We start from the raw sequence: 9,842 nt of genomic DNA, 5'->3' as shown, positions 1-9,842 counted from the left end.
CATGGAGGGACCCATGGCTCCAGCTCCATATGTAGCAGAGTCAATGTAGCAGAGTCAATGTAGTCAGGCATCAATGGGAATAGAGGTCTTTGGTCCCGTGAAGGCTCCATGCCCCAGAGAAGGGGAATGTGAGGGCAGGGAAGAGGAAGAGTGTGGGTAGGTGGGGGCACATCTTCATAGAAACAGGAGGAAGGGGGTGGGATGGGGGCTTCTGGGGAGGGGAAATAGGGAAAGGTGATAACATTTGAAATGTAAATAAATAAAATATCCATGAAAGAGAAAAAAAAAAAGATCACAGCTGGTCTTATTGTGTCCAGCAATCTTACTGCCTGTTGTCTTAGCCAGTCTCCTTTAGGCTATACCTTCAGCTGCCTGGCGGGGGTTGGGGGGGTGGGCGGGGGGCTCTCTATAGCATCCAAGCTGCCCCCTTACTGCAATTATACCATTGTTGCTCCCTTGGGAATTTGGGTGAGTTGATCAAACCCCAAGTTCTCTCAGGGTCTGTTCTATAAAGAGCTTACAGGTCGAGCAGGCTACATATTTCATGCAACACTAATCTTGCACACCAAGTCTATAAAACCTGCAGACTATGGATCCTCACAGGAATCATTCAAATGCAAACTTCAGGCTCCGCTTGTTACAATTCCAAAATCCCACTCGGGGAGGACTTTGCAGTAACCAGAGAGAAGAGAGTAGGTCGTAAAGAGGGAGAGAAGAAAGAAAACTCTGGTTTTCAGTGTAGCTGGCATTTTTGGCTTCCTGTCTACCCCCACCCCAAGGAGCAGTTTAACATAAAGAAGCCATCATATATGATGAGCAAGGCGCTTTGCTCCATTTCGAGGAAGATTCGTCTAAGCCCATTTTCTGTCAGAAAGTAGCGAACGAGGCAAGCCGTCTTGTACATTTGTAGTCGACAATCTTGCCTTTGCCGCTGGGACTCCCTTCATTCCTCCTAAGCCCATTCAGAAAGTTTTAATTTCTTTCTTCTTCTGTGATGGTGCCTCTGGTGCCACCCCGTGTCCACACCCAGCTCTATCTAGTGACATGCGGGAGATGTAAGCTGTCCAGAGCACTGAACTCATGGCCTGGCCCGCTCCACGTCTCAGGGTTATGGAGGAAGGGAAGCTGCAACCACAGATGCCTCAAATAGGAGGACGGCAGGAGCCTTAAGCGCCACCCCCCACCCCCAAACAACCGTAGTGAGAATGTATTACCCTAACGGTTATTAGGCTTCAGTCCTTGTTTGCACATCACCATCACCCTACAGCCCTTGAGTATGTAGATGAGGCATCTTCTAACACCCCTGCCCTGACCAATAGTACATAGCCACATAAACCTTGCCCAGGGACCCTGGCATAAATACCCTCTTTCTCCTAGTAAACTGAACTCATACTTGTCTTCGACCGAAAACCTGCACTGCACGCACCCATGCCCAATTAAGCCTCCCTCCCTCCACCCCAGGGCGCATGCACAACTGGCTTGGCAACTGGCTTAGCTACCATGAGCAAGCAAGATGGACCTAGGGCAGCAGACCTCTTGATGCTTGGGTGGAATTCGTCCCAACAAGACTAGAGCTGCTTTGTTTGCTTTTGACCACACTAACGTGCTCTGAAAAAAAAAAAAAATGAAGCCTGGCTAAACCTACATCAGCAGTATCTCCCCTTGTTCCAGATTAATCTTAGGCAGTCAACCTCAACAGGCTGGGGAGCTGATCTTCAGTTTACTGTGAGATGAGGCCCAGTCCTTGTATATGTGTATGCTGGACAGTTTTACAACTCGACACAAACAAAAGTCACCTGAGAGATGTCCTAGTCAGGGTTTCTATTCCTGTACAAACATCATGATCAGGAAGCAAGTTGGGGAGGAAAAGGGTTTATTTAGCTTACTTCCACATGGCTGTTGATCACCAGAGGAAGTCAGGACTGGAACCCAAGCAGGTCAGGAAGCAGGAGCTGATGCAGAGGCCATGGAGTGATGTTCCTTACTGGCTTGCTTCTGGCTTGCTCAGCCTGCTCTCTTATAGAACCCAAGACTTCCAGCCCAGGGATGGCACCACCCACAAGGGGCCCTACCCCCTTGATCACTAGTTGAGAAAATGCCCCACAGCTGGATCTCATGGAGGCACTTCCCCAACTGAAGCTCCCTTCTCTGTGATAACTCTAGCCTGTGTCAAGTTGGCACACAAAACCAGCCAGTACAGAGGAGGAAACCTCAATTGAGAAAGTGCCTCTATAAGATTGGGCTGTGGGCAAGCCTGTAGAGCATTTTCTTTATTGATGACTGATGGGATACAGTACATTGTAGTGGGGACACCCTGGGCTGGTGGTCCTGGTTTCTGTAAGAAAATAGAACAAGCAAACCATGGGAAGCAAGCCAGTAAGTAGCATCCCTCCATGGCCTCTGCTTCAGGGGCTGGCTCTAGGTCTCTGTCCTGCCTTCCTGAGATGAGGAGCAGTGATGTGGAAGCAAAAGCTGAGTAAACCCTTCCCTCCTCAAGGCTCTGTTTTTTTTTTTTTAATCACAGCAGTAGTGATCCTAACTATGACAACATGCCTGTCAGATGTCCTTTTGAACCTCTCATTTGCATGTGGAAGTTTTCTGCTGGTAGTCTCATTCCTAGCTGGGATTGTTGGCTTCTGTGTCATTCCCATATATCTTACCCTCCCGGTGGTTTTCTAAGAATGCTCCTTCATGTATATACTGTTCTGGGGCTGGGGGCTGGCATGGCTCTCAGAAGGGACAGTGTGGCATGGTTCCCTGCCCCTGGAGCAGAGCCAGCAGGCCATGGGCCTCCATGGGTATTGACAGTCGTTGGGGCATAAGGCCTGTTTGTATAATAATATACATATTTCCATGTTCCGCCTTCAAGGAATGTTTCCCCGATAGTCTTAATGACTCCATGATATTCAGAGCAGCACAAATCCAGGATGCAAAGATGTGGCTAATGTCCTAGCAAAGTGTTAAATGCTGGGACCTTCAGGACAACCCTTAAGGCTGTGGGAAAGAACTCTAAAAACATGAATTCAAAAATATATAATTTCTCAACTATGCAAAAAAATGAGGATGCAATATGAATTTTATCATATGAAGGGCTTCACACTGGAATAGCAGAGGCAGCTGCATTTATGAGTCAGCTTGTCTGAAAGATCAAAGGCAGGTAGCTAAATTCCTGAGTTCAAGATCAGCATGGGACATAGTGAGTCCAGGCCCAGGTGTGGTGGAAATGGTAATTTCAGGTCAGGATCCCACCCAGCTAGCTTATCCTCTGCTTAACAGAGGCAGACACATCTCTGAATTCTTTCGAAATGTTAAAAACAAAACAAAACAAAACAAAACCAACAACAACAAAAAACCCATGTGCTTGCTGTCTCCTAAAAATCAAAGGCTGAGGTCCTGGGATGCCAATTCATAGGATAATCAAAAGGGAACCTGGAGTCAATGCCTAGATTGATATGTAAAATAAAAGCTTGAGCTTATGATCTGCAAGAGATGAGCTATCCAGAGAATTTTTTAGAATACCAAGACTTGTTTGGAAAACTGTCTTGAGCAGAAAATAAAATATATAGAGAGATGTCTGGAGATTGCCAGAGAAAGCAGAACAGAGAGAAAGTATTTTTAGAATAGGGGGGAAAGAGAGCAGAGCATAGAACAATCTGGAAAGCTCTCTTGAGCAGAACATTGGCCACCAGATTGGACCCATGATTTGACTTTGGACCCCTCCCATCTTTCAGATACCCCTTCTCTCAGAACCCCTCTCCAAGCTAAGGCTGGCCCTTGGCATTCTGGCTAGTATTTCAGGGCACTGTCTAGCTTAAGCATCTACTACTGAGCTCAGGATGTAATCCTGGCTCCTCTTTCATGCTCTTCTGGTTCTGTAGTCATTTGACACAGCTGGCCTTCCATGCTGTCTGCAAATGTAATTGGCTCTCTGCTGATGGGGAGTAATTTCAGCTGGTCTATTTCACTCTTCTTTGAATGTAGTTCATCCTGGTTTGTTCTATACACATAAAGCTGGAACTGGGCAGGGTCATAACATCTTACTTGTTCTCTGAGGGAACCTTGCATTTGATTGGAGCCTTAATGGTTAAGAGAGAATGGAGACTTTTATATGTCTTTGTTACTTTTTACATCTCTCTGACCAAATTTCTAAAAGAAGCAATCTGGATGAGAAACAATGTCTTTTGGCTCGTGCTTTGTGGGAGATGCAGTCTGTCACTGTGCGGAGGGCACTGCAGTAGAGATCATGGGCAGATCAGGAAGTAGAGAGATGAATGCTGGTAGATTGCAGGCTTTCTTTGTTTATTTGGTGTGGGACCCCAGCCCAGAGGATGGGGCCAGCTATATTCAAAGTGGAGCCTTTGCTTCAATGAACCCTCTCTTTAAAAAAGCCCTGTAGACACACCCAGGAGTGCCTCATTGGTACCCACATACTTCCTCATCTAATCAAGTTGGCAGTGGACATTAACCATCATGGCAGGGATGGGGTCCTGAGAGGACACTCCTTTCTAAAGAGTTTGTTAATAAAGGCCCAGATAGAGAGTACATAATGCACATACCCCTTATGGAACATCTCAGGATCCCTTGCCTTTCTCCTGAATTAAACTCACGGTGTGATTATGGCCATGGCCCAGCAAGATCTGACCTTTTGTTCAGTTACTTTGTATCTAATACTGACTTGCATGGCCTTGAGCCTTGGTTCATAATCCTCAACCAGCTTGGATCTAAAAATAAGGTGGAAACACAGCTTTCTCAGCTCTTCTGAGCATTCCCCAAGACAAGGCTTGCTCTGCTTTTGAGAAGTGAGTCCTGGATTGGTATTTATGGAATGCTGACCACAGTATCTGGTATATGGTGGTTACGGATTTGTTTTTAGTGCTTATTAAAATAAATTAAAAATTAATAAATAATGAGTCTCCAAGAGCTGTGATATTGAGTCCAAGGTGAATCACCTCATCCTCTCCGGAGGTCATGAAATTCTTGCTTAACTACACAAAAATCTTAAAAGGAAAGGCACTTTATATGATGCACTGCTGAGCAATGTCACAAAGGCTGTGGGTTCTTGAATTTAGGACAGTGGCTAAACATAGACTGTCATTTATACCACCTTTCCTACTCTTCACTCAAATGGATACCATTAAGATTAAAATAAAACTAAGGGTAACATTAAAATAAATTAGTGCAAAATAACATATAATTATGCATTATCATATATAATTATATGTAGTATCTATTATGGTTATGCCTAATTATTAATTTTAAGTTAATAAGTTAAAATTAAGATGTAAAATAGTGCTCTTAAATTATCAATAATTAAAATAAATCTTTAAAAATTAAACCATTCCTTATATGAGCCAGAGAAATGGCTCAGCCAGTAGAGGCTCTTGCTGTGCAAGCTTGAGGAGCTGAGTTCGAGCTCCAGAATCCACATAAAGGTGGAAGGAGAGAACAGACTCCACAAAGTAGTCCTGTGACTTCTACACATGTGGCATGGCACATGAGAATCCCTACGTACACACACATACACACACACACACACACACACACACACACACACACACATGCATACATGTACACGTGCATGCCACTTGAGCACCCCCCATATACTATAACAATAAAAAATTGAAAATTAAATCATTATAAAATAGAGGAAGCAATTCTTCATAGTTAGCAAGTCAGATCTAGTAGTACCTTGATTTATGTATTCTTGAGACAGGGACTCGTGTATACCGGGGTGGTCTCAAATTTACTACAACCCTGTACAGCCCTGGCTGTCCTGGAACTCACTCTGTAGACCAGGCTGGCCTCGAACTCAGAAATCCGTTTGCCTCTGCCTCCCAAGTGCTGGGATTAAAGGTGTGCGCCACCACCACCCAGCTAGCTTTGAACTTCTGGTCTTACTGGCTCTACCTCTTGAATGCTGGGATTATAGATGTGTACCACCATGTCTGATTCATGCAATGCTTGGCTGGGACCCCTGGCTTTGTGCATGCTAGGCAAGCACCCTAGAAACTGATTCATACCCCAGCTGCTAAAGGTTCCTTTACACAGGATCAAGGAGCTAAGTTCTGTGCAGGTTGAGAATTTCTGTGTAGGGCAGAACTTTCTGGACAGATGGGATCCAGGAAAAGCATTTCATGCTGAACACTAAGTCCCAGTTTTCTTTGATGCCTCAGGCGTTTATCTGGAAGCCGGTACTTCAGGCTCTCCCTTCCTGGTCATAGCAAAGACTTGCATAGAGTAGAAGACTACAATGTTCCTTTAATGAATCTAATCAAAGAACTCCCCAGTGCTGAGATTCTTGGTATAAGTTATAATACCTGGATACCTGGAAGGATAGATGTGTGTGTGTGTGTGTGTGTGTGTGTGACTGAGGCTTATAAACAAGGCCTTGCATATCACTGGATGACTTTTCAAGCAGTAGGGTCAATGGATACATACATATATATATATATATATATATATATATGTGTGTGTGTGTGTGTGTGTGTGTGTGTGTGTGTGTGTGTGTGTATACACATATATATGTATATATATACATACAATATAATATAATATATATGTATATATATATATATTATACCAGTGAGACCATGGTGTAATAGTGTAATAAATAAAATGTAGTCCATCTAGATATATTAAAGCTGATAAGAAGAAAAAATGGGAGTGACAGAGATTTTTTTCTTGGAAGAATGATTTGAGGAAAGACAGCATGAATGAGGTATGGCCTGTGCTTGATAACAGGATCAGGAGTTTATCTCCTTCATGTATCCTGGGCCTCGCATACCTTAGCCCCAATCTCTCTGTGATCACAGCATCTATTGGACTCCCGGGCACTAATTGTATTCTTTTAGTCTCGATTTCATGCTGGAAAGATAAAATGAACCAGAGTCACTTCTCATTTCCAGTGTCCTTTCTACATTAAGATGGCTTCTTATATCTATGCCCACTGAGTGGGTTCAGGGAGTCAAACCTCTCATACTGTCCAGAGATTTTGCTGCCTCGAACTTCCCAGAGTGAGATGATGTTCATGAGCCCCCAGTCCCAGAAAATGGACCCATGTGCCATCTTAGAGCCTATTGATTTCATCCTTTCAGACATAAACAGTCATCTGGCAATTAAGATTGTTATTTTATTTTATTTTAATTATATTTAACTATAATTTAATAATTACAACATTGTTATTTATATAATTATTATGTAAAGAATTACTATTATTATGCTTTTAACCATTGTTGCAATCTGCCTCTCTTCATCTGAACCACCCAGTCTACCTTCAGGCTCTTAACTTTTCTCATTTGACTGTGCCTACAGCTTTACCCTGGATCCAGCTCTGGCCTTGGCTTCCTAGGCTCCTTGGCATCATATGTAGCCAGCTTCATCCATTTTCTGTCTTCTGTACCAACTTATTTTTAGTAGCGTCTTTCTCATTCTCAGAAGCCTTCCAGTTTGGATCACAGGGCAACCTTAATAAGGATCCTTTTGTTACCTGACCTCCACAGTTTCTCAGCTTTGTCTCCTGCTGGCTGCTTTCTGTGTTCCCTCCTCAGCCTGGAGCAGGATGACCTCACCGGGACAGGAAGTCATATCCAGGTAAAGAAGAAAAAAGCGACTGCTCTCTCTGTGTACTTCTCCTTTGGAATTGGGGTGCTTTTCTCAGAAGCTTTCAGTGGATGTCACCTGTCCAGCTGGAAGGTAGAACAAGCCACCACGTACCCCTTTTGGAGTGAATTACACAATGACTGTGATGGGCTTTGGTTAATCACTTGTGGTAGAAACGATGTTGGGGAATGGTTTAAAAGCAGTGACTCCTGATTCAGTGCCTGAGTTTCTTCTGGGATCTATTTATGTCACCAGATATCAGGATCCTCAAACCAGAAACCGCCTCTTTCTTTCTTTATTTTGTGTGGAAGGAAGCCAGGTAGTGTCAACATGGAACATGGGCCTCGGAGATGATCAGAAATAGCCTGGACTCCCACTTTTATTGGCTCTTTATATACCGGATTCTATAGTTCAAATCTCTCCCTTCAGATTTCTCAGCTGTCAGAGGAAGTGAAGATGGCCCTTGACACCAGTTGGATGAGCGAACTATCTGTTTATTTCCTGACCGCATCATTTCTGTCTCTTTTAAGCTAAGATGTTAAAATAGGGTTATTGCTGGATTTGCATGAGTATATATGCATATGTGTAGGAGGTGTTCATGGGAATATCCATAGGATAACAAAGAAAAATATCCCCTAAGAAAAATGTCCTTCCTCTCATCATCTTCTGAAATGTATGGGACTTTTGTTGACTATTTGATCCTTATGATATAAAAAGCTTTTATTCCTGGACAGTGTTTCTAAAATGTGCTTAGTGGGTCGCCATAGTTCCTGGAGACTATGTATGGACAAAGCTTTCATAGCCATATCCTTTGGGGTTCTTCAGCTTCATTTACTTTTCCCTCTGGATGCTCGTCCTGATATTAACATATTAAAGACTTCAGAGAAGTCCCACCTAAGGAAATAATTTCCAATTATCTAACCCAGACTTATTTCAACTCTAGGTCTTTCCCTAATAGCACTTAGTGAGATTTCTTAGAAAACCCTTAGAGAAATAATGTTAGCATAATAGCTAACTTCTTGACTCTCCAGGTAATTCTTCCTGAATGGGCCATCTTTACCACTAGGGGGCAGCATTGAAACGTATACTGTGAACAAATTTCTATTCCAAACCAAAATTCACTGACTAAAAAGTCACCCCAAATAAGCGCTTTTATAGTCTACTTCTTTTAAGAAGCCATTTCACATCTTTGAACTGGAGTTGAACTGGCTAATCTCTGTATCCCCTATCAACTCTGCAACCCTCGGTAAACCCCCAGGAAGATAATATGATACTCCTTCTGTCTCTGAGCATAACTTTGTTATACTTATTATCTATGTAATATATTTAGGATTAAGTGGCAGAGAAAGGATGAACTGTGAGCGTGTGAACCTAGGCATCTGATCGCTGATATAAGGCACATTTTCCTGTGGGTGAACTCCCTTTAACCCCGGCAGAGTTATTTCCAGGTAAATGTAAAGTAGATATTTGTTTTGTGTAGTGGAAAAGTGTCTACTGAGAATCAGTCCTTGTGATGAAGAGATACTCACCTTATTGCTGTGAATATAATTATAGAATAATCTTAACTTTAAGGTTGGGGCATCTGCTGTACTGTACAGCGGGGATTTTGTTCACTGTTGTACAGGACCCCATTAGGTAATGCTTCAGCTCCAGACAAAAGTTTCCGGAGGCAGCCAGCTCAGACCTGTAGGTTGTGTGCATGCTGGAGGCTCGGTTTGGTAGGGATGGGGTCAGCAGTGAGGTAGCCTAGCTGCTATGTCCAGAGCAGCTGCCAGGCTGGGCTCTGCCCCGTTCTCTTCCCGTGTATTTACTTCAGGTACTTTTCTTTGTAGTGAAAATCATATCTGACTCGTTTCCCTTTACATTTAGACCCTTCTTACACTGAGTTTGTTATTTTAAAGATGAACCTGGATAAAAACACGGGCAAAATCTGCACCAATTTTTCTGGAACTTAAAAAAAGTCTAGCTGCTATATGTAATGGTTCACACCTTGAATTCAAGGACTCAGGAGGCTGGGGCAGCGAGCAGGACTGAGAGTTTGAGACAAGCAAGAGTAACCTAACCCGAGCTGTGTTAGGATCACCATTCACCAACATGTCCCCAAACGATCACTCCCACCAGCCTGCTCAGAAGCACCCCGTTGCTGCTGTGTACTTTCATAGTGAGCCATTGTGAAACCATGGTGGGCACCTCTCTTTACTTTTATTCCTAAAGAAAGCGATGAATGTGTACCCGTGTGTGTG

The sequence above is a fragment of the Mastomys coucha genome, unplaced genomic scaffold (genome assembly GCF_008632895.1).
Source record: "Mastomys coucha isolate ucsf_1 unplaced genomic scaffold, UCSF_Mcou_1 pScaffold1, whole genome shotgun sequence".
Lineage (NCBI taxonomy): Eukaryota > Metazoa > Chordata > Mammalia > Rodentia > Muridae > Mastomys > Mastomys coucha.
This window is presented reverse-complemented; position numbering follows the sequence as displayed.